Genomic DNA, 23,666 nt, shown 5'->3' with positions numbered 1-23,666 from the left:
CAATGATTCTTACTTGTTTTCTAGCTAATGCCCTCATACACTGTGACATGCCTATGACTAAAATGATGCAAAAAAAAAAAAAAAAATCTTATTCACAGTTGTTCTTCCTTTTGACACATTAGGAGAACCACCGAGTTCTGAAGAAAACAGAACAAAAGGAAATCTAAGTATGGCACTCCTCACCATTAGTTAACAGGCACTGGTTATTCTGAAAGACTGGGCTTCAAGGATCATATATAATATGATGGTATTTAACATTTTTAAAAATTGTGGTTTTATATGTATATTTTAGATACATTTTATGAGATAGATACAATAGGGTAGACAAGATTATGTTAACAAAGATTAAGTAAATGGCAGAATTATGAGTAATTCCTATTTTTCTTTTTCTAGTTTCATTTAGTGAGCATAGTTTAATTTTGAACTTAATGAAACAAATTTAAATTTTAAAAAGAAGGGTTTATCTCCTAAAGTAAGGCCCAAACAAAGACTGAGGGGATGACTTCTAAGCTGATTTTTTAAGAAAGAAGAAGATTCTCAAGTTGAATACAATAATTCTCTTTCACCTAGAAGGAAGAATAGGGTCAAGGGGCTATTAGATGTTGGGAGAGCTGTGAGAGAGAATGGCATTTATGAATAACTGCAAGTTTGGTATGGCTAGAACATATAGTGTTTTCTATAAAGGAAATCAAGCTGGTGTGACAGGCAGGAGGCAAATCTTAAAATACAATATATGCCAGGTGAAAGAGTTTGAATTTTGTCCTGAAGGTATATGAACAGGTTTTTTAAAGCAGATTGTATGATACAACTGCATTTGTAGAAAGATCACTCTGTCCACACTGTGGAAAATGAATTGGCAACCTATTACAGTAAACTCTGCAAGAAATGGCAAGGTCCCAGACTAAAGCAGTGGCAATATGCTTGGGAAAAAAAGAACCAAGTTTATAGATTCTTAGTAAGTAGAAACTCGGGACTTAGTAGAGTGGAAGTAAGGATGCAGGTGTCAGTGATAAAAGTCTGAAATTCAGGCTAATGCATTGTAACAGTAATAGCGCTATTCGCTGACACAGGGTTCAAGAGAGGAGGGCCAGAGTTGAAGGCAAAGAAGACTCAGTGCTGAACAAGACACGTCTGCGATACCCCAGCTTATCCAAGTGTCCATGTCCATGGGCTGCTACACAGTAGAGTCTGGCATCCTGGATGGAGGTCAGGCAGCAGATACGAATTTGGAATCTTATTCCTGTATGCAGCCACTTTTTTGAAGGATTATTCTATACTTGCTTCTTCATAGGATTTTCATTTCACAGCCCAGACCAATCAGGCTTTATATAATACTGCTCTCATTAAAATTATATTCAAAGTCCATAAACAATACTTATTCTGAAAGCGAAAACAGAAGTATGTGAAATGAGAAGCTAAGAAGATCCAGGAAACAACTCTGGAATCATAATTACTCAATGTTTTGTTAAAAAGAACCCAGAAAAGAAGATTGAAAAGTATCAACAGATGGAAGAAAAGTTAAAAGAGACCATTATCATTAAGGTGAAGGGATGTGAGATTTTCAAGACATTGAGCATTTTTCAGTGGTGTTGGAACTGAAACCAAGTCGAGTAATCAAAATTTGTCCATGACAAATATTAAATATTGTCCACAGAGTCAGCATCCTGAAAGCCACGGGATTTCATCTTAGTGAGAAGAGTTTTACGACAGAGAAGTTGGAAGTCTGATTTCTCTGGGTTGTGGGATGAAAGATATGTAGAACCAGTATAGAAAAATTCTTCAAAATTCTGGTTGCAAATGGGACAGAGAGATAGAAAGACAGACAGACATAGGTCAGTGAAGGGCATTTTACAATTTCAGGGGCTTTTTCCTTAGAAGATAAAGAACAGTAGGGTGGGAACATTTAAGAGTAGAGGTGGAGTTAAAGGTAGATGATAAAGAAAGGAAACAGGAGAATGTAGCACCTAAACCGTAGCGAAGGGATGAATTCCAGCTCAGAGAATGATGACAACCCCCTTAGAAATGGGATTACGGGCTTTCAGGGTGGGTAGGGATGGAGGTAAATTTGAATCTGGAAGAAATTCTGAGGAAATTTTCTCAAGGTAGGCTACCAGGATCAAATTACAACTTATCGTCAGTTTTACCAAGTGGAACCAGACCCAGCAATTTCTCCCTAGATCATTAGTGCCAAAATAACCCAGGTTAACCACACAATTAACTTTAGAAATGGAATAAAAAGGACCTGTTCGTACATCAGATGAAATTACTCTGGAAAAATAATAGAGCAGAATTAGAGGTATTGAGAGTGCCAAGGAAGGTGCAATTTGAAACAAAGTGAAGATAAAAAGGCAACCTTGAGAAAGTGACATTTGAACAAAACTTGAAAGAGGTACAGAGAGAATATCCAATGCCTTAAGGCTACCTTTGGCCTATTTATTCAAGAAATAGAGGGAAAAAAAAAAAACTCATGGTGCTAAGGGAATAGTAAGCAAGGGGAAGAGGAGGAAAAGGGTCAGGTCAGAGAGGTAATGACAGATTATGTTACATTTGGGCCCCACTGTAACAACTCTGGCCTTTACTCTGAGCAAACTGGAGAGCCAGGGAGGGTTTTGTTCAAAGAAAGTTCATGATCTGACTTACATTCTTAAGTGGTCACTCTGGCTGCTGTGTTGCAAGTAGATTATAAATAGAAATGGGGAGATGAATTAGGGGACTATAATAGCAGTCCAGGTAAGAGAAGGGGCAATTTGGGACTGGGAGACAGCAGAAGTTAAAAGTGATCAGATTCTAGATATTCTTTAGAGGCAAATACTACAGTATTTCATGACAGCCGGGTTCTGCAGTGTGACAGGAGTGTCCAGGAGGTCTCCAGTAGCTTTGAGATTTAATATCTCAAAGGATGGCACTGTCATCTCCTGAGACAGAAAGGCTGTGGGTACACTCAGGTGTTAAAGAGAAGAGCAGAAATTTAGTTTGGGGCATGGAAAGTTTACAGTGTCTGCTAGGACACCCAAGGGGAGATGCCTGGTGTGCAGCTGGAAAGATCACCAAGGCTCCAGAGGCTGTCCAAGAATGTGATGACTAAGTCTAAAAGTGAATTTACAACTCTAGATGGAATCGAAGAGAAATTTTCATTTCCTGATCTCTCAGTTCTTAGTACCCCCACTACACTTGGGCATAGCATGTGGAAAGGGCTGTCTATATTTTATAAATAAATGATCTGGGTACTTTTTACTTCCATGAAGAGAAAACCCTTCATCACTTTTAACTACAGGATTCGGGAATATTAAGTCTGATGGATTGAGTGGTAAAAGCAAAAGCGAGTATTTGACAGTGTTTGAGACAGACAAAAATGGAACTCAGAAGTGAGTTTTGCAGCTGCCAATTTTCCAGGAGACTAATTGGGCCAAGTCATCCTGAACCTTCTTTTGTAGCTTTCTTGGTATGAAGCCAGCCTTTCATCTTCTCAAAGGAACTTCTATTTTTCACCCATTGGATTAATGGTTTAAATAAGAAATTGACACAGGACAGATTTTTTTAAAAAACCTACATTATAAAGTGAAGTCATCTCCAAACAATATACTCAAGTTCTAAAGTATTTAGGAAACTTTGCCCAGAAAACAATACATTATTCTGTTTGTTTAATCCCATTTAATTCCTAGCCCCTCCACCAAAAAAACTCTTTGCATACAGGTAAAACTTTGCAATTTATCATGAAAATGTATTATAATTCCATGTGAACACAAAGAGACATTCTCTCTGAAGTTGGAAAATGCTTCAATCTTACATTCATCTTGAGCACTGACTAACATCTTAGCTAAGATAACACTGTGAGGAGCCAAGCTGGTATCAGTCAAAGTTATTGCAATGGGCAGGGTCAGAACACTGTTGACACCGGTTTAATTGAAATAAAGATTTTTTTTTAACTTTTACCATCCTGAACATTTCCATCTTCTTAGAAAGATCAAGCTGCTGAAATACAGAAAGTATCCAAAGATTCAGGGCCAAGAGAACCAAAAAAGAAATCTGAAGTTGTCTAGCCCGCCAAGATGCAGTAACCAACTCAGAAGTGTCCTGCTTTCTATGCCAGCTTCAATACTCTGCTGCTTTTAACTAAAGCTGGCGTCTCTGGCAAGATAGAAAAATCAAATCTCTCCCCCGAGTCCATTTGTAGTTTGGTTTGGGGGAATTTTTTTCTGAGATGATATGCAGATATTTCTGTCTACAATCGGACCACCCTGTGAGAAATGATTAAACCTAACTTTTCTTTGGTTGTTCATGAATGCTCCACGGATATATCTGCCTAACTCTGGAACCTGTATTTCTACCCAATAGTGTGGCACAGGATTTTCTCTGAGAATGCCAGTGCCCTGGGTTTACTGCACACAGTATGTGTATGCTCAGTCGCTCAGTCATGTCTGACTCTTGGTGGCCCAATGGACTGCAACCTGCAGGCTCCTCTGCCCACGGGATTTAGCATGGTGCTTGACTTTTACTGAACACCATACTTGAGACATCATTGAGGTTGAAATAGAGCTGCAATTCTAGGACAGAAGAACTGAGAAAAGGAAGTAGATTAATTCACCTCTCTTTTTCATCCACCCTCCACTCAATATACCCGCTTAGAGTGGAAAAAGGAATCAGAGCCATAGAAAGGTAGTGAAAAAAGTACATCATCCCTTCAGGCCTCTTATCTACCTGATTCAAGTAGTGTGTGATGTTAGTGTGTGTCTGTTTCCCTTACCTCCCAAATAATACCAGTTCTTGAGGGTGTAGCTGTGCATTTTATTTCTATGATAGCCTCATATTCTTTTGCACTTGTACTTTAAAAAAGCCTGAACTATGCTTTTATACAACATAACTTTTAAACATCTATAATACCATATTGGAGAAGGAAATGGCAACCCACTCCAGTGGTCTTCCCTGGAGATTCCCAGGGTCAGCGGAGCCTGGTGGGCTGCCGTCTATGGGGTCACACAGAGTCGGACACGACTGAAGCGACTTAGCATTATACCATATATTCTAATAGATAAAACTGTGTTTTTCAAAAAATTTCTCCAACAATAGCTAGAGTACCAAACTTTAATTTATAGGAACATTGTATTAACAATTATTCATGTTATGTTTGTGCCCAGTATTTTTCTCAGTTACTTTCAGCTCAGTTCTGTTCAGTCATTCAGTCATGTCTAACTCTTTGTGACCCCATGGACTGCAGTACACCAGGCTTCCCTGTCCATTGCCAACTTCCGGAGCTTACTCAAACTCATGTCCATCAAGTCAGGTGATGCCATCCAACCATCTCATCCTCTGTTGTCCCCTTTTCCTCCAGCCTTCAATCGTTCCTAGCATCAGGGACTTTTCCGATGAGTCAGTTCTTCTCATCAGGTGGCCAAAGTATTGGAGTTTCAGCTTCAGCATCAGTCCTTCCAATGAATATTCAAGACTGATTTCCTTTAGGATTGACTGGTTGGATCTCTTTGCAGTTCAAGGGACTTTAGAAAATTTAGGAGTTTCCTTTTTTCTACTGCTGGGTTCTATATTTCATCTTCATCACAGTTTATTTCATCTTACATGTAGATAGGCAACTTAGGTTAGAGGCTTAAGTGTTTAGTCTATTAATTGTGATTAAGAAATAGAAATAGTTCATTTGAGCCTGATATTTTTACCTCTGTAAAATAAAATGTAATCAATGAACTATATTACCATGCAATCAGATTTTCTAATTGCCTAAGGATTTAAATATAATAAAATGTCTTCCCTTTACTTTGGGTTTTTAAGAAATAAATGTTAAAGACTAGGGTGAAAGTAATGCTTTTTGATACTTATTTATGCTTACTTTCCTAACTAGCTGCATTTTAAGGGACACATCTTCATACATAAAACAGGCATTCCAAAAACGCCTTGTGCCAAGAAGAATGCAGTTTTTAGGGTCCTAGCAGGAAATGGCAGTGTAGAATAGTGGTGAAGAACATGTATTCTAGAGCCAGCCTACCCGGATTAAAAATCCCAGCCCCACAGCTTGATAGCAGGTGACTTCAAAGCAGTCATTTAACTTCTCTATAACCCCAAATCCTCATCTACAAAGAGAATACAATTATACCTACACCTCACAAGAAGACTGTGAGGAATAAAAGAGTTTGTGTATGAGCATAGTAAAATGCTAATTTTATTATTTTCTAATATTCTCAGATTGAATATGTTCATCATAGATGAGAAACAGCAAAGTCTACCTGCTTTTCAGGAAGCTGTAAGATGGAGTGTCATATACTGGAATGATGAAGTTGCAGATAGTTCGGAATCAGCTATCTGAACAAGGGGATTTAGAAGGAAGCACATTTAGTCACAAACAAATTCTAGATGGGGACTTAAGAACTGGAGGGGGAAATCAGGAGTAGAAAAAATCTTAGACTTGTCTGAATTTTAGAAAATTGATCTGCAGAAGCAGATGGGGACCAACTTGACCATGAAAACCAATGGAATGCCATCACTTACTCAGTATTTCTTGCTCTCTTAAGACCTACATTCATATACACGTGCACACGCACACACATACACGCACGCACAGCAACAACTTTCAGCAGTAAGGTTTCAACAGTTTTTAAGTCATTAAGGTAAAGTGAAAAGATAGATTGTCACCAAGCTTCACTTTTCTGGGAGAACTGATAATGACAACATCTTTAAAGAAAGGAAAAAGCAGACAGCTCACTCTCCCTTTGAGCGGATGCTGCGGCGATGAAGAGCATTGGTCCTTTGTGCATTCTCAAGTATAGTAAATAATACAATGGAATGAAAAGTGTACTTTCCCAGATTAGGAGCAAGAAAAACAAGTCAGTATAAATATGAATATGCTGAATTAAAGAAACAAAAACATGGTTCTTACAGCATTTGGATCATAATTTGTAAATACTAAGTTATTTAAAAAATCCTTGCATGGGGGCCATTCTCAGCAGTCTTTTTTTTTCATATCTTTACAAACTTATCAAATTCTTTTTTCCCCTCTTTTGTTTACTCTCCCCTTATTTCTTTAATGGAGTCATCAATGCTGTACTCTCTTTGATAATTTTTGACAAGTGTATAATGAGAAAACTTTAATAACATAATAATTAGAGGGAGAAAATAAGAACCTGTAATACAGATAGAATTAGTTTGATAAGAAATTAATAGGAAAACTCCAAGCTCAGAAATATGAATGATATTTACTAAGAAAGAATAAATATCTTTTAAGGACTTGTAAAATTTATGTAAGATAAACATTCTAATGCTTATGTTAAGTCTTCAATTTTAGAAGTTGAAAATCATAAAAATCAAAAACATAAATAACATTTTTATAAAAACATAAAAATCTCTAATGTAGCTGACAATTCTCAACTTGTGCATCCTTAAAGTTAAAAAAGGTAGGAAGCAGAAAGAGAAACCACTTGAGACAATCAATACATCTGAGAACAAAAAAGAAATAAAAAGACCTCCTTCCTTCTTCATGAGGATGGTTGAATAGAATCTGAGTCTGACGAACATCTAGAGATGATGTGAATGATTAAAGCATAGAATATTTCTCCTAGGAACTCAAAGTACATTCATAGTTATGACTTTATTTATCTTCATATTGACTTGTAACCTATACAAAACATAACTTCTTGTCACTATTTAATCAGGAAACCCTAAAGTATAATTATTTGACTTAGCCCAAGATACAGAATTGGAACTAAATGGAAATAGAAACTAGTTAATTTTTGAGTGCTAAGTGCTAGGCATTATGCTTATTCATTTGCCAATAAAAGCCTTCCATCTAATAGAATCAACTTGTTCTTCAGGATTAAAAGGTAGTCCAAACTTCTACTCCATACACAATGTATTCAGAAGTATCACTGGGAGAATGTTGGGGTCTTTCTTGACACCATTACTCCACTCTTTTAACTGAATTCTCAATTGTCTCCTTATATCTCATCTTTGTACATTGTCACCTTGATTCCTTTAGTTCCCCAAAAGACTTCCAATGTAAGAATGCATAACAAAACTTCACTGAAGTTTAGGGTATAATCAGATACCGAGAAGATGATCACATTGCACAAACATACCAAAAAGTAAAGACAAAAGTTGGTACTAACAATCTACATTCTTGAAGAATCCACAGTTTGTTCTCTCTGCTAATTATTTCCAGAGACCCAGACCACTTCCATTCAGCCAAGCTCCTACCCTGCAATGACCAAGCAATTCCACTAGTTGGTATCACTTTAAGATAAAGGAAAATACAGCTTCACAAAAATATCTGTAGAAAATGTTTGCTGTTGCTGCTGCTGCTAAGTTGCTTCAGTCGTGTCCGACTCTGTGCGACCCCATAGACGGAAGCCCAACAGGCTCCCCCGTCCCTGGGATTCTCCAGGCAAGAACACTGGAGTGGGTTGCCATTTCCTTCTCCAATGCATGAAAGTAAAAACTGAAAGTGAAGTCGCTCAGTCATGTCCGACTCTTAGTGACCCCATGGACTGCAGCCTACCAGGCTCCTCTGTCCATGGATTTTCCAGGCAAGAGTACTGGAGTGGGGTGCCATTGCCTTCTCCAGAAAATGTTTAGGGTAGCTTAATTCATAGCACCCCAAGTCTGGAGGCAACTAGAGTTTCCCTCAACAGATTAATAGATAAATAAATTGGGGTATCATGGGAGATTTTTGCTATAATGGCAACCCATTCATTTTGACACTGGGATGATAGCAAAAATAATACAAACAGAGATTTGAAAATTTCAACCTATTATTACTGCTCTGGGAATCTGCCACATCAGTTTGCACAAGCCAGATTTCCCTGATAGATGATTAAATATGTGAGACCACAAGTAAGTGGTACATTTGTCCTCATCACCTCAACTAATAATCAGCCAACCCTGAGGAAAAGAGCAGCCTAGATGATTGACAATCAACTACAGATGCAAGCGTGAACTCAACCAAGTCTAGCAAAAGAACTGCCCATCGGAACTCAGCCCAAATTGCCAAACCACAGGACAATGGGCAAAAAATGAACGGTTGCTGTTTCAAACCCTAAATTTTGGGGTGGTTTGTTATGTAGCTAAAGTTAACTGATATATGAATATTCATACAAGTGAATGCCAGTTGAAAATAAAACAGATTAAATTATAGATGTATGCAATATCTTGGGATTAATCTCAAAAATAGCATGATAAATGGAAGAAGCCATATACAAAGCTGCATGGTTCTGCTTTGTGTATGCTGCTGCTGCTGCTAAGTCGCTTCAGTCGTGTCCGACTCTGTGCGACACAATGGACGGCAGCCCACCAGGCTCCCCCGTCCCTGGGATTCTCCAGGCAAGAACACTGGAGTGGGTTGCCATTTCCTTCTCCAATGCATGAAAGTGAAAAATGAAAGTGAAGTCGCTCAGTCGTGTCTGACTCTTCGCAACCCCATGGACTGCAGCCCACCAGGCTCCTCTGTCCATGGGAGTTTCCAGGCAGGAGTACTGGAGTGGGGTGCCACTGCCTTGTGTATGAAGACTCTGCAAAATTATTATATGGTCGCATGTGTGCTTAGTTGCTCAGTCTTGTCTGACTCTTTGCAACCCCATGGACTGTAGTCCACCAGGTTCCTCTGTCCATGGGATTCTTCAGGCAAGATTACTGGAGTGGGTAGCTATTCCCTTCTCCAGGGAATTGACCCGACTCAGGGACCAAACCCAGGTCTACTGCATTGCAGGCACACTCTTTACCATCTGAGCCACCAGAGAAGCCCCATTATATGGTTACTAAGTTCCAAACAGTGGTTGCCTAGTAAGTGAGGTGGGATTGGGAGAAATGATGATAAGAAAGGGGCAAGAGGGAACTTTCTGGGATCAGAAACATATTCTTGGGTGGTCTTGAGAATCCTCATAGCTGAGTTTAAGAGTTAATAGGCAAAAGAAAAAAGAATTACAATAAGATGAATGAAGTTGTATAATAAAGGTATTTAACACGGTGCTATATGAGTATAGAGCAGAAAGTACCTATCTGTGCCCTTTGACATTTAGGAAACACTTCTCTGAAAAGTAGTCTTGAAGTAACCCATGCTACATATAGACGCTCACTATATGGTGGTAAATTTCATTTCTTGGCTAGAGAAATGCCATATTTAAAAGCATGAAGGTATCAAACAGTATGTCATATAGACAGGGGTAATTGCTTAGAGATTTAATATGGAGAGGTAAAGGGAAGCCATAAGAGTTGGTCCTGGAAGGATAAGCTTGAACCAAACAAGGCAAGTTCTTGAATGTCTGGTATTGATTTTTATCATATGAGCAAGGAAAGCCACTGATTAGATTTTCAGGCTCTTAGAACCATATGGCCCCTAGGACTATTCATGTAATGTGACACTTGCCTTGCTCACCAGCAGTAAACTGATGGTAATTAGTGGCTCACCAATAGATTCTAATATAAGAAGCCCACTCTGGTGTATAGAAAGTGAAAGTCACTCAGTCGTGTCCAAATTTTGCGACCCCGTGTCATGTACAGTACAGTCCATGAAATTCTCAGGCCGGAGTACTGGAGTGTGTAGCCTTTCTCTTCTCCAGGGGTTCTTCCCAACCCAGGGATTGAACCCAGGTCTCCCGCATTGCAGGTAGATTCTTTACCAGCTGAGCCACAAGGGAAGCCCAACAATAGTGGAATGGGTAGCCTATCCCTTCTCCAGAGGATCTTCCTGACCCAGGAATCGAACTGCGGTCTCCTGCATTGTAGGCAGATTCTTTACCAACTGAGCTATCAAGGAAGCCCCAGTGTGTAGAATCATCTATAAACAATTCTGAGGACTAGAAAATCATGATGAGTTGGAATTACTGAAAGAGAACTGAAATAGTAATTAAACAAATGGGAGGAACATTCCAGTTCTCCTACACACCCCAGGCTCCCCACGAGTGGCATTAACTCCTCTGTGGTTTGTCTGGTAGCTGAGCCAGTTTTATTCTTGCTGATTTCCAACCTCCATTAGTCCAAAGCTCAATATTATCCTCTATGTTTAAATTTCCAACTTGGAAAAGTAGGTGAACTTAATTTTAGGATTTTTCTGAATATGAATTCACTCAGAGTTTTGGAATCTTATGTTCCCCTTGCGTGAGAGGAGTCAGTTTTGCCTACTGGGTAAATTAACAATACCATGTAAAAGTGACAAACGTCATATTTCAGGTTTATAGACCTGGATTCACGGAGAAGGCGATGGCACCCCACTCCAGGGCTCTTGCCTGGAAAATCTCATGGACAGGGGAGCCTGGTGGGCTGCACTTCATGGGGTCTCGAAGAGTCGGACATGACTGAGCAACTTCACTTTCACTTTTCACTGTCATGCATTGGAGAAGGAAATGGCAACCCACTCCAGTGTTCTTGCCTGGAGAATCCCAGGGACGGGGGAGCCTGGTGGGCTGCCGTCTATGGGGTCGCACAGAGTCGGACACGACTGAAGCGACTTAGCAGCAGCAACAGCTGCAGACCTGGATTCAAGTCCTCTCCTTACTATCTCTTCATCTTGAAGCATTATTTAATTTCCCCCAGGCCTCAGCTTTCTCTTTGTAAATTATGGGTAATGATAGGAAAATCTCTCCTTGGTTCTGGAAAGAACAGATAAGACAATAGCTATAAAGATGTGAACATATGCCCAGAATATAGTGAACACTTCAACAATGTTAGCTATTGCTGTGAATAGTAATCACTAGCCTTTCCTTTTCTATCTCCCAGGACATGAGGGGCTTGTTAGATGATTGGTTGTTTGAAATTTAAACACTGAAAAATGAAGAAGTAAAACATACTAATACAGTTGTCATTTTTCCTAGTTTATATATTCCCAAGTGGTACCAACTGTATTACCATTAATGAATGAAACCCTTCTATTCTGAAGGGTCATCTTCAGTATCTTTCACCCTCATACTGGCTACGTGTTCGGCAGAAAGAAGGTAATCTAGGATTTATGTTGAAGAAGGTAACTCAGATAGAAAGGAAGAGAGAACAGTGAAGAACACCAATCATAGCCAAGTTCTGACTCTGAAGTTATTCAATCCAACTAGATTACTCTGCTAGCCAAGGAAGAGCTGACGGGTCTTTTAAATGACACTTTAATTCAGTTTTGTGCTTTTTAAAATTGCTTTGGGAAGAACTGGTCTTCAAATTTGTGTCTTCCACAATCCATATCTTATTCCCCTTGGGGGTTCTTTTTCTGTTACTACCTTCTTTCCCATTCATCTTCCTCAGCCACATGTTACAACAAGTACTCTGCTTCAAAAGCAAGCTTCATTGAATGCTACATAAAATACCTTTTCATAAAGCATAAGGCTTATTCCCACAGATGTCATGGTCAAGCCACTGATTGCTCTAAGCTTCCTATTTAACCATTTTTCAAAACCTTAAAAAATACAGCTAAGTTTACTGTAACATTCTGAAGCAACTCTTCTCTCTAGCTGGTATGCCCTGTTTCCTTTTTATTTCATTTTTTTTTTTCTTTTTTAGTACAATGAGAGCACTCTTCTTGTTGACATTATTTTTATACAATGTTAATCAGTAATTTTTTTATAATAGTAAGTTTGTCATTTAACACTTTTTCTGATACTCATTATCTTTCAAAAGAAGAAATGCTTCACGAAAAGTCAAAGTTGGACAACATTAACCTTTTCTCCCCTCCTACCACGTAACCAGTCAGCCTGGGCTGAAATTCTGGGCTATGAGAGGACAGCGTGTGCCTCCAAGCCATGGGGACATTCCAACTGACTCAACAGAGCCAGCAAGGAGTGAGAGGTCAAGCTTGTAGTGTGCCCAGTGAGATTTTTTTTTTTTTTTTTTTTTGCCCAGTGAGATTTCTGCTGCTACTGCTTCTAAGTCGCTTTAGTCGTGTCCGATTCTGTGCAACCCATAGACGGCAGCCCAACAGGCTCCCCCATCCCTGGGATTCTCCTGGCAAGAAGACTGGAGTGGGTTGCCATTTCCTTCTCCAATGCATGAAAGTGAAAAGTGAAAGTGAAGTCTCTCAGTCGCGTCTGACTCTTTGCGACCCCATGGACTGCAGCCTACCAGACTCCTCCGTCCATGGGATTTTCCAGACAAGAGTACTAGAGTGGGTTGCCATTGGCTTCTCCGTGAGATTTATGAGTCCCAGCTATATTTCTTGACTCAGCTCCTGATTCTGTAAAGAAACAGTTATATGGAAATCAAGTTCTAGCCTGGAAGATGATAACTGGAGAGAGACCAGAAAGGTCTCTCGTGAAGTCCAATCTCCTTAGTATTCTCAGATGAAATTGGAAGGAATGACTTCTGCCTAAGCAGAGGCCTTGTGCCAACACGTATGCAGTGATCTTGTTGTAAGGATCTTAGATTCTCCTAGAAATGTGAACCAGACAGAATCTTAGAGACCAAAAATAATGTCTTACTCACCACCTCCCAAATATTAAATGGCCTACAGTATTTCATCACAGCTACTTTAACGCACAGAAACAGATTATTTACTAAAGTAATGGGCAGAGGTGCTCACTTTGCTCTTTGTTAAATGTTAATTATACAGAAATGTTTTGCTTACAGAAAACATAGGTAATGGGCCTACCATTTCCAAATTTTCATTTCTAAACAGTGATAATTTATTCACTAATTATTTTTAAAATCTCTGACAGGAAGTGATCACAGAGATCATGTGGTTTTCAGTGATGGCCCCAGAAAACAGTCCACCATCAAATTACACGGGAAATTCTCTGTCCTCCTCCTCCTCCTCAACAATGTTCACAGAGACCTTTCTATGAGCCAGAAAGTTGACTCATCGTCTCTCACTCCACTGTCTCGCTTCACAGTGTGGGTACCATTCGGTTGAGTATCTCCCTTCAGCTGTGGTACCAGCATCAAACACTGTCAGTATTCTGACCGATGAGACCAGAAGGAAGTAGGGCTATTCACCTCCCTTGTTTGACATAGGAGGTGTAAAACATACTTTGTTTGTAAAAATACTTTGTTTACACAGTATTCCCTTCATCTAGCCAAGGACCACACCACTAGTTTAGGAACGCTGCATGTAATTACAGAATTTGATCACTAGATCATTGTTGTTCTTTCTCAAGAATTTTTAAATGACATACAGACTAAGACTTAAGGGGAAACACCTGAAGCATGCTACTGAAACTGCCCTCCAATTCTAAACTGATCTCTTCATCATGGTTCTTTTCAGAGTCCGGGTCTTTAACCAGATACAGATCTGGGGTATAGTCTTCATGTACATCCTATACATTTACATATATGTAGTCTCATGACGTCATCTTATTCACGATTTCTTGAAATATCATGGTATGACGTGTGCTGAAGCCCCAAGTACATTATATATTCTACGTTTCCCTTATCTTCTAACCTAGCACCTCTGAAAAAGAAAGGTTAATATGGTTTGAGCACCTTTTTTAACAAACAGGTCATTTTTGCAACTACTATTTCAGTACAATTCTCCTAGTCTCTTCAGAAGAATCTGGCCTTATACTCCCACTGTCCTCTCTGGAACAGCACACTTCCTTCAGTGAAACACACTGAACACCTTTATCCTTGTCTGCTAATGCTGACATAACCTAAGATGAGCTAATTTATTTTTACACATGTCTAATGCTGAAGAATTCATGCTTTTGAACTGTGGTGTTGGAGAAGACTCTTGAGAGTCCCTTGGACTGCAAGGAGATCCAACCAGTCCATTCTGAAGGACTGGTTGGATCAGCCCTGGGATTTCTTTGGAAGGAATGATGCTAAAGCTGAAACTCCAGTACTTTGGCCACCTCATGCGAAGAGTTGACTCATTGGAAAAGACTCTGATGCTGGGAGGGATTGGGGACAGGAGGAGAATGGGACGTCAGAGGATGAGATGGCTGGATGGCATCACCGACTCGATGGACGTGAGTGTGAGTGAACTCCAGGAGTTGATGATGGACAGGGAGGCCTGGCGTGCTACAATTCATGGGGTCGCAAAGAGTCAGACACGACTGAGCAACTGAACTGAACTGAACTGAACTTATTGTACAATTAATTTTGCTTTAGGTTCCCCCTATTACCTCCGAGCAAAAAATGATGCTGTTTGTACCATTTGCTCACAAAAGCATTACGTACTTCTTTTGTTCAAAGTTGCAGCTGGACAGTATCGATTTTTTACATTTCATAGGACACTGCAACACTGTACTTTCTCAAATGCTTCACTGTGAATAAATCAGGGTCCCTAGTACATGTGACATGTATACAATCTTAAACTTAGTTTCATTATCAAAATAGTAGAGGGCTATTGATAGACTGCCTTTTGCATTTTCCAATCATTTTCTTTTTTAAAAATTGAGATGCAATTGACACATAACATTGTATTAGTTTTAGGTGTATAATCTAATGCCAGTTATTTTCAATGAACAGTTTTGGTTACAAACTCCTACTATGGGTCCTCTTTCAAAAACTAAAGGTATGTTGTGGCAGTTCTATTGCACTAGACCAGCCATTTCTTTGATCTCCTCCCAACTAGCAGATGGGCTTCCCTGTGGGCTGCACGGTAAAGAATTTGCCTCCAATGCAGAAGACGCAGGTTCGATCCCTGGGTTGGGAAGATCCCCTGGAGAAGGGAATGGCAACCCACTCCAGTATTCTCACCTAGAGAGTTGCATGAACAGAGGAGCCTGACAGACTACGGTCCTCGGGATCGCAAAGAGACAGACACGACTGAGTGACTAATACGCAACACCCAACTAGCAGATATACAGAATGGATGAACTACTGCTCTCAATACAGTTTTTAAACTAATGTGATACTTAAACTTTGAGAGAGGTATTAGCCATGATGACATTTGAGTTTTATTAGTGGTCTTTTACCCTGCCCAAGAATCGCCTGCTCTTCCAACTTTACTAATACATCAGACTCATTTGAACTCGGGTAACCTTTTGGTAACATTGGCTTGAAGAAATCTACCAGTCTCCAGAGGCCAATTTAGAACAGGAGTTATTGGTTAAGCTAGCGTTGGCATTTGGTTCAGTCCATTTCCCAGCCTTAAGTAGATAATGCAAGTTTGCATGTATGTCTACTTTTATTTAATCTTTTAAAAAGTGTTTAATACAGTCATGCTTGGTGATGCAGCACAATACCTAAAGGCTGGTATTAAGATATGTTTCTGATCCTCTGGAAAGCTTTTCTGACTCAGTAGGCTGTGAACTTTCACAATAGCCCTAAAGGCAATCCTTTGCGAGTTACTGTAGGTTGGTAACTGCACCTGGATTATTTGTAGCAAAGAAAATCTGCAGTGTGCTGCTTAATAGCACAACCACTGGAATAGTTTAGGATAAGAATAATCTGGTGGACAGCTGAAATGATACACCAGTCCACATAAAAAATATTTCATATGAAAGACCTTCATTAATGACACTGGTATTAATCATATTATTTTAGGATACTTTGCTAAAGCAATCTCAAAATACCTAAATGGAATAAGATGCAAAGAAGTAAAATGATTTGCAACTTAAAGGTATATTTTGTGAGGGCATAATATCTTTCAGTTCAAAGTCATGTCTGAACCAAAAGCATGGGCTTATAACATCTGAGTTATAATTCAGAACAAAAATTGATTATTTAATTTAAATGAAACACAAAACTAGTCGAGAATGAGATAATTGCAAATACAAAAAAAAAAAAAAAATACTGTTTGCTACCCCCATCTCCACTCCCAGTCTAAAAAACGAGTGTGGAATAATAATTCCATATTGTATCAGTATGAATAACTATTGTGAACTTCTATGTTGATCTAAGAGATCAGAATTAAAATGTGTCATTGTACTTAAGAAAACAAGTACATCCACCTTGTTTAAATACATTTGTAAATTTAGAAATTATAATACAAAAGGTCTTTTAACATAAATGACAGTTAGCTAGAATGTAGTATTTTTAAATTAATCTTTTTTGTGAAATAATTGTAGAAATACATAGAAAACAGTGGTGAAATATTGCAAAATAATAGTGAAATACATAATGCAACTCTATGAAATAATACAGAGAGGTCTTATGTACCCTTTAGCCCAATAGTAACACTTGCAAAAATAAAGTACAACAGCACGATCGGGATGCTGACGTTGGTACAGTCAAGGATCCCTCCTGCTGCCTTTTTATGGTCACATCCACTTCCCTGTGACATGCCACCTTCCTTAGTCCTGGCAACCACTAATTTATTTTCCATTTCTCTGATTCTGTCATGTCAGAATGTTATTTATATGGAATCATACAGGATATAACTTTTGGAATTAACTTTTATCATTCAGCTAAATTCTATGAAAATTTATACAGGTCGATGCATGTACAAGTCCCTTTCTTGCATTGCTAAGTAGTATTCTATAATACAGATATGCCAATTCATTCTATGAAGAACATCGGGATTGCATCCAGGTTGGGACTATTATGGATAAAGCTGCTATACGCTTTCATGTACAGTTTATTGTGTGAACACATCTTCCTTTCTCTGGCATAAATGTCCAGGAGTATGTTGCTGGGTTATACTGTAGTTGCATTTTGGTTTTTTTTTTTAAGAAAACTGCAAACTGTTTTCCAAAGTAGCTATACATAAATATTTCCATTTTCCCTCTTCCAAGATTTCTATAGTTGGTTTTCTAAATTTTGACCATCGTGTATCTTGGTATGAATTTCTGTGGGTTTTTCCTATTTGGGCTTCAATCAGCTTCTTGACTATGTAAGTCAAATTTGGGAAATTTGCAGTCACTATTTCTTCAAGCACTTTTTCAGTAGTGTTTTTTTTTTTTTTCTTTCCTTTCAGAACTCCAATGATACAAATGTTAGATTTTTTTTTTAACAGTCTCATGGCTGTATGAGGCTGTGTCCATTTTTTTTAGTCTACTGTTTTTCTCTCTTGTTTTAACATTGGGTAATTTCTATTGTTCTATCTTCAAGCTCACTTTTTTAGTTCTGTCTCCTCCATTCTGCAGCTGAGCTTAATTTTGGATATTTCCTTTTTTTCAGTTCTATATTTTCAATCTGGGTCTTCTTTACACCTTCTATTTCTTTGCTGACATTTTTTTTTTCATTCAAGTGTGTTCATAATTTCTTATTCAAGCATTCTCTTTTTTTGCTCTAAAATGTCTGCCAGATAATTCTAACATTTCTGTCACACTGTGTTAGCTTCCATCCGTCGCCTGTTTTCATTCATGTTGAGAACATTATCCTTATTGCTATAGTGAGGAATTTTGGACTGAAACATGGGCATTTGGGTATTACATTATGAGACTGTATCTTTCTTTCTTAAACCTTCTGATTAGCTGGTTTTCTCTGGTGCTACTTTGGCAGGAGAAGGAGAGATACCAACCGACTCATTACTTCTAAGTAGGGGTTAGAAGTCCAGCTTCCCCACTCAAACTCAACTGAAACTCAAGAGAGGAAGGGCTTCTCATTAAGGCTTGGAGATAGCGGAAGCTCCTTTCCACTCAGCCTTCACTGGTACCTCCATAGCTAGGAGGGGTAGGAGGGCCTTGTTACTGCTCCCAGTCGGCTTCATGTGACACCACGGGGCAGGGGATTGACCTCCCTGCTGCTGGGCACTGGTGAAAGACCTGATTACCCACTAAGCCACCTCTGACAAGGCACAGTTGGGAAGCGAATGGTGCTCCTTGCTCCAGAGAGAGGCCAGAAGTCCAGACTCCCTCTGTGATCTCTGCAGACACTACAGAGGGAGATTTCCTCCTTCCTGGAAGGAATGCAAGTCCAGGCTCCCTTTCTGACTTCTCAGACATCACAGCCTAGACAGAGGCGAGGACTCGGCTCCCCACTCTTTGCTGCTGTGGTTGGGCAGTGGGGCTATAGTTTTTTCTGTGTTGTTAGTTAAAGAAGGGCTATTCAGTTCAGTTCAGTTCAGTCACTCAGTCGTGTCCGACTCCTTTTGACGCCAAAAATTATTGTCTTTAATTTTTTTTGTCTTGCTAGGCTTTCCCTTCCCTGGTCCTTTGGTCAGACAGCAGGCTTCTGTTGGGGCTTTTTTACTATGTGTGTCCATTGGCATTTCTGGGCTGTGGGCTTCTTCAGCTCCAAGCGCGGTATACATGAGACAAAAGAAAAGTAGGATATTCACTCCCATGTCCTTCCTTGGGTCCCAAGATTCCTAGTCAGTCTACCTTCTTTCCACCTTTCAGAGCCTTCCTACATGTGTTTTATATATTTATATATATGGCTTCCCAGGTGGTTCAATGGAAAAGAATCTGCCTGCCAATGCAGGAGCCACAGGAGACATGGTTTCAATCCCTGGGTCAGAAAGATCCCCTGGAGGAGGAAATGGCAACTCACTCCACTATTCCTGCCTGGGAAATTCCATGGACAGAGGAGCCTTGCAGACTACAGTCCATGGGGTCACAAAGAGTTGGACATGACTGAGTGACTAAGCACACACATATATATAATGTCCGGGGTTTTCAGCTCTACTTAAGGGGAGGGTTAGGAAAAAAGTACATCTAGTACAACTTCCTAAAAATAAAAAGTCCAAAATATAATATTTGAAACACTAAAGTTGTTAAATTTTCAATTATTATAATTAAATCTTTTAAAATACTTACCAAAGATTTTAGTTTCTACTTACCTATTAGCTTCTAAGTGAATTTCTGGGACACAGAGTCATAATTTGGTTTGTTGATACAAAAAAGAATTTTAATCTGATTTAGTTATAGAGAGAAAGTATAATTTCCTTTCAGCCAGTAATGATATCAAGATGATATGTAATTCCCTATAAGGTGAATTAGAAGTGAACAAATCATATTAGATGTGTCAAGGTGAATAGATGAATAAAAATAAAAAGATTTAGGCTTGGCTCTGCTCTGAATGCCAAAGACTAAGACAACTGTAATATTTTGGTTTTCTACAAGAGGATAATTATATGTTTGCCTAGCATTAATACCGGAAAAGGCAATGGCACCCCACTCTAGTACTCTTGCCTGGAAAATCCCATGGACGGAGGAGACTGGTAGGCTGCAATCCACGGGGTCGCTGAGGGTCAGACACGACTGAGCGACTTCACTTTCACGCATTGGAGAAGGAAATGGCAACCCACTCCAGTGTTTTTGGCTGGAGAATCCCAGGGATGGGGGAGCCTGGTGGGCTGCCGTCTATGAGGTCGCACAGAGTCAGATATGACTGAATCGACTTAGCAGCAGCAGCATTAATACAGTATCACCAGTATCTAGCCATTGTTATTCTAGCCATCTTTAAATAAGGAACAAAATAAAATAATTTTATTTTAATTCCAGGTATTCAGACCTACTACGACAATGTCGGTCACTGTTTCTTGCTTTGGGCACCATTACTACCCTTCACATGACCCAAACTCCTCGGAACTGGGGCCATCTTGCTTCTCCCTGAATGAAATCCACATCATCCCACAGGCTTTCTGAGTTCTGCTGGGAAGGTGTTCTCACCTTTCCTCTGCTTATTCCCTCTCAAAGCCCCCTCCCCCATTTCTCAAGGTCTATCTCCAAAACTGCCAGCCTGTCACTTACAATCTACCCAGGGGATGGATTCCCAGTTCTTTGGGGAGGCAACACTTCAGTTCAGTCTTAAAGGATGAGTCGGAATTACTCAAAGATGTAGGACTGAGACAGGAAGAAAGGGAGCAGGTGTAGAGGGGCCGGGCACCTTGTTGGTAGAAGGGGTTAATGAGTTAAAGAGCAGAGGGCAACCATCTGATATATGTCAGCAAACTGCCAACAGCTTCATACTGGTGTCAGTTCTGAGACAAGCAGTGGTGAGAAGTGAGGCTATAAAGGGAGCAACATATATCACATTAGGAAGGATTTGTATTTCACAAAAAATTTTACACATTTTTGGTTGAAGACAGGGCGCTCCTTAAGTGTATTGTGTAGAAAATGACACAGAATTGCAATCTGATTCATACTCAAAGCCTTCTGATTATAGCCCTAATCTGCCTTCACAGCTTTTATTTCCCTTGTTCTAACATGAGGTCCACACACACCCATCAGATCAAAGGACTGACTCTTCCTTGAACACAGCTGTAAGTTCCCCACTTAATGAACTCACTCAGGCAAAGCAAGGCCCGTTTTACCACTCCTCTGCAAAAATATGTACAATGCTCTTCCAAAGGCAGTTGTGAGGATTTAATGAGCTAACGCGAGAGCAGCCGTTTACTGTTCGTCAGTTAGGAGACAATCAATTTTCCTCCTTCCTCCTGACACTTATTCTAATCTACTTTGAATTACAATTATATGTGTATCCCTGCCACAAGATTGCAAGATCCTTTAGACTGTGTCTATAACAGTGGCTCTAACAAGGGGCAGTTTTGCCTTTGAAGGATGTATGGTAAGGTCTAGAGACATTTTGTGTTTAGTCGCTCAGTCGTATCTGACTCTTTGCGACCCCATGAACTACCTCCAGGCTCCTCTATCCATGGGATTTTCCAGGCAAGAATACTGGAGTGGGTTGCCAGTTCCTTCTCCAAGATATTCTGGATTATCTCAATTGTCAAATTGTCTTGATCATAGGGTGTCAGTAGTTATACATCCTATAAGGTACCATGGAGCCCACAGAAAAAGAATCACTTAACCCAAAACGTCAGTGGTACCAAGGTTGGGAAACCCAGCCTGGTTCATCTCTGTGGCCCGAGCACAGTTAACAGAGCTGCACGTTACAGGAAGTATTCAGAGCTGTAGGAAATCCTTTGAAACTGCTCTTCAGAAGGTAAATTTATAAATTGCTGCGAGGGAGTGAAAATTAAATTAGAAATTTATTCGGTGTGGGAAAATTGAAAGGTAACAGAGGTTTATGAATCCTGACTAATTTGGGGGAAACTCATTTCCATTTGTATTTAGAGGTGACCATTTTAAAAGCTGAAGTTCTCTTAATCAGCAAGCTTTTGTAATGAAATGCAGCAGGATTTACTTTTATATCAAAGTCGCTCCCCTGATAGTTAAAGAATGCAACTGAATACAATTAAAAGCTCAATGGTAAGCACAATACAGTGCCAGGGCTTCGTCCTGGGAGAGAAATGCACTTAATAATCTAGATTCCAGTGGCACTTTAATGAGAAGTTTAAACTCACTGGCCCTGAATCTCAGAATTTATCTGTGCTCTTTACCTAGAATTTCATTTCAAAGTAATTAAGTGATGAGTGAAAATCAAGAGAAAAGCTCTGTGACTGGGAAAAAATGCTGCCTGTAGTATTCTAACCTGAAGAGATGAACTATGGATAAATCTATGGCATTAGCCACAATGGTAACACCTTCCTGCAGAGGAAGGAGAGGAGATACAAGCAGTACCCAGGGGATCTAACCAAACCCATAGCTTCTCTGCCTGGCAAGTGTCAGATCCAGCACCTGTGACAAAACACCAATGGGGCTAGGTCACTCAGTGATGAGGGCATTTTCACGGGTCCTGGTGGACAAAAGATTAAGAAGTGTTAGTATAATCTGTTTTCCCCACTATCCCTAAAAATGCTCAAATCACTGTGTGATTTTGCTTGGTCATATCAAAACCTTTGCTGAAGCCAAACACGACACACTGGTTTTTAACAGTACCCAGTACTCGAAAAGTAAATCTCATAAAAACAGTAACTCTGATGATTCCATTATATAAGGAAATGTTTCTTACTATCACAATTTTATTGCCAATACCCACAAAGAGAAAAATGGTTATTTGGTAACTTTTCTAATACATTTTTTAAAAACCTAAGGGCTAATGGAGAAGGCATTGGCACCCCACTCCAGTACTCTTGCCTGGAAAATCCCATGGACAAAGGAGCCTGGTAGGCTGCAGTCCGTGGGGTCGTAAAGAGTCGGACACAACTGAGCGACTTCACTTTCACTTTTCACTTTCCTGCATTGGAGAAGGAAATGGCAACCCACTCCAGTGTTCTTGCCTGGAGAATCCCATGGACAGGGAGCCTGGTGGGCTGCCGTCTATGGGGTTGCACAGAGTCGGACACAACTGATGCGACTTAGCATAGCATAGCAAGGGCTAATGTAACATCAGTGGTATGTTATCTGCACTGTGTGCTAAGTCGCTTCAGTTTTGTCCAACTCTTTGCAACCCTATGGACTGTAGCCCACCGGTTCCCTCTGTCCATGGGATTCTCCAGGCACGAGTACTAGAGTGGGTTGCCATGCCCTTGTCCAGGGGATCTTCCAACCCAGAGATCAAACCTTTGTCTCTTATGTCTCCTGCACTGTCAGGCAGGTTCTTTACCACTAGCACCATCTGGGAAGCCCCAGTATGCCTTCTATCTCTTTATTATTATGTATAACAGTTTAGATAACCCACTTGGCATGGGAGGGCAGGGGGGCTCCACGGTTCCTCTCATTCAGGATCTGAAAACAGAAGCTGGTGAAGAATATTCTGCACAAGTCTTCTTCCTCATCTACTTCTCTCTCTTAAACAGGGTCGCTGCTTCTGTGCTGGGAAAACCACCGCTTTATCTCATGCCAGTTCTCTTTGAAAAAGAACTAGAATCTGCCAGAACATGCTTTCCTTCTCAAATTCAAATCAGAGATTTTCTAAAGTTCCTTTGAACTGGACCTCTTTCTGTCTCCAAATAGTTCTCATTAAATCTCTCAGTGTACCCTCTGACTTAAACTGTTTCACTCATGTCTTCCAGAAATATTGCAATCTGTCAGATAATGGAAAAACAAGTTCATTAGATTTCTCACAGCAGCAGCTCTCTGCTCTGTACC

At 39.8% G+C, this 23,666-nt stretch overlaps 1 protein-coding gene across 2 annotated transcripts in view; it reads left to right on the top strand.

The window, feature by feature from the left end:
- The window catches only part of NKAIN2 (sodium/potassium transporting ATPase interacting 2), a 1,168,326-nt gene that overhangs the window by 1,117,554 nt on the left and 27,106 nt on the right, over positions 1-23,666 (top strand). The gene's annotated exons all lie outside the window — the stretch shown is intronic.

Source organism: Bos javanicus, chromosome 9 (assembly GCF_032452875.1).
Source record: "Bos javanicus breed banteng chromosome 9, ARS-OSU_banteng_1.0, whole genome shotgun sequence".
Classification (NCBI taxonomy): domain Eukaryota; kingdom Metazoa; phylum Chordata; class Mammalia; order Artiodactyla; family Bovidae; genus Bos; species Bos javanicus.
This window is presented reverse-complemented; position numbering and strand designations above follow the sequence as displayed.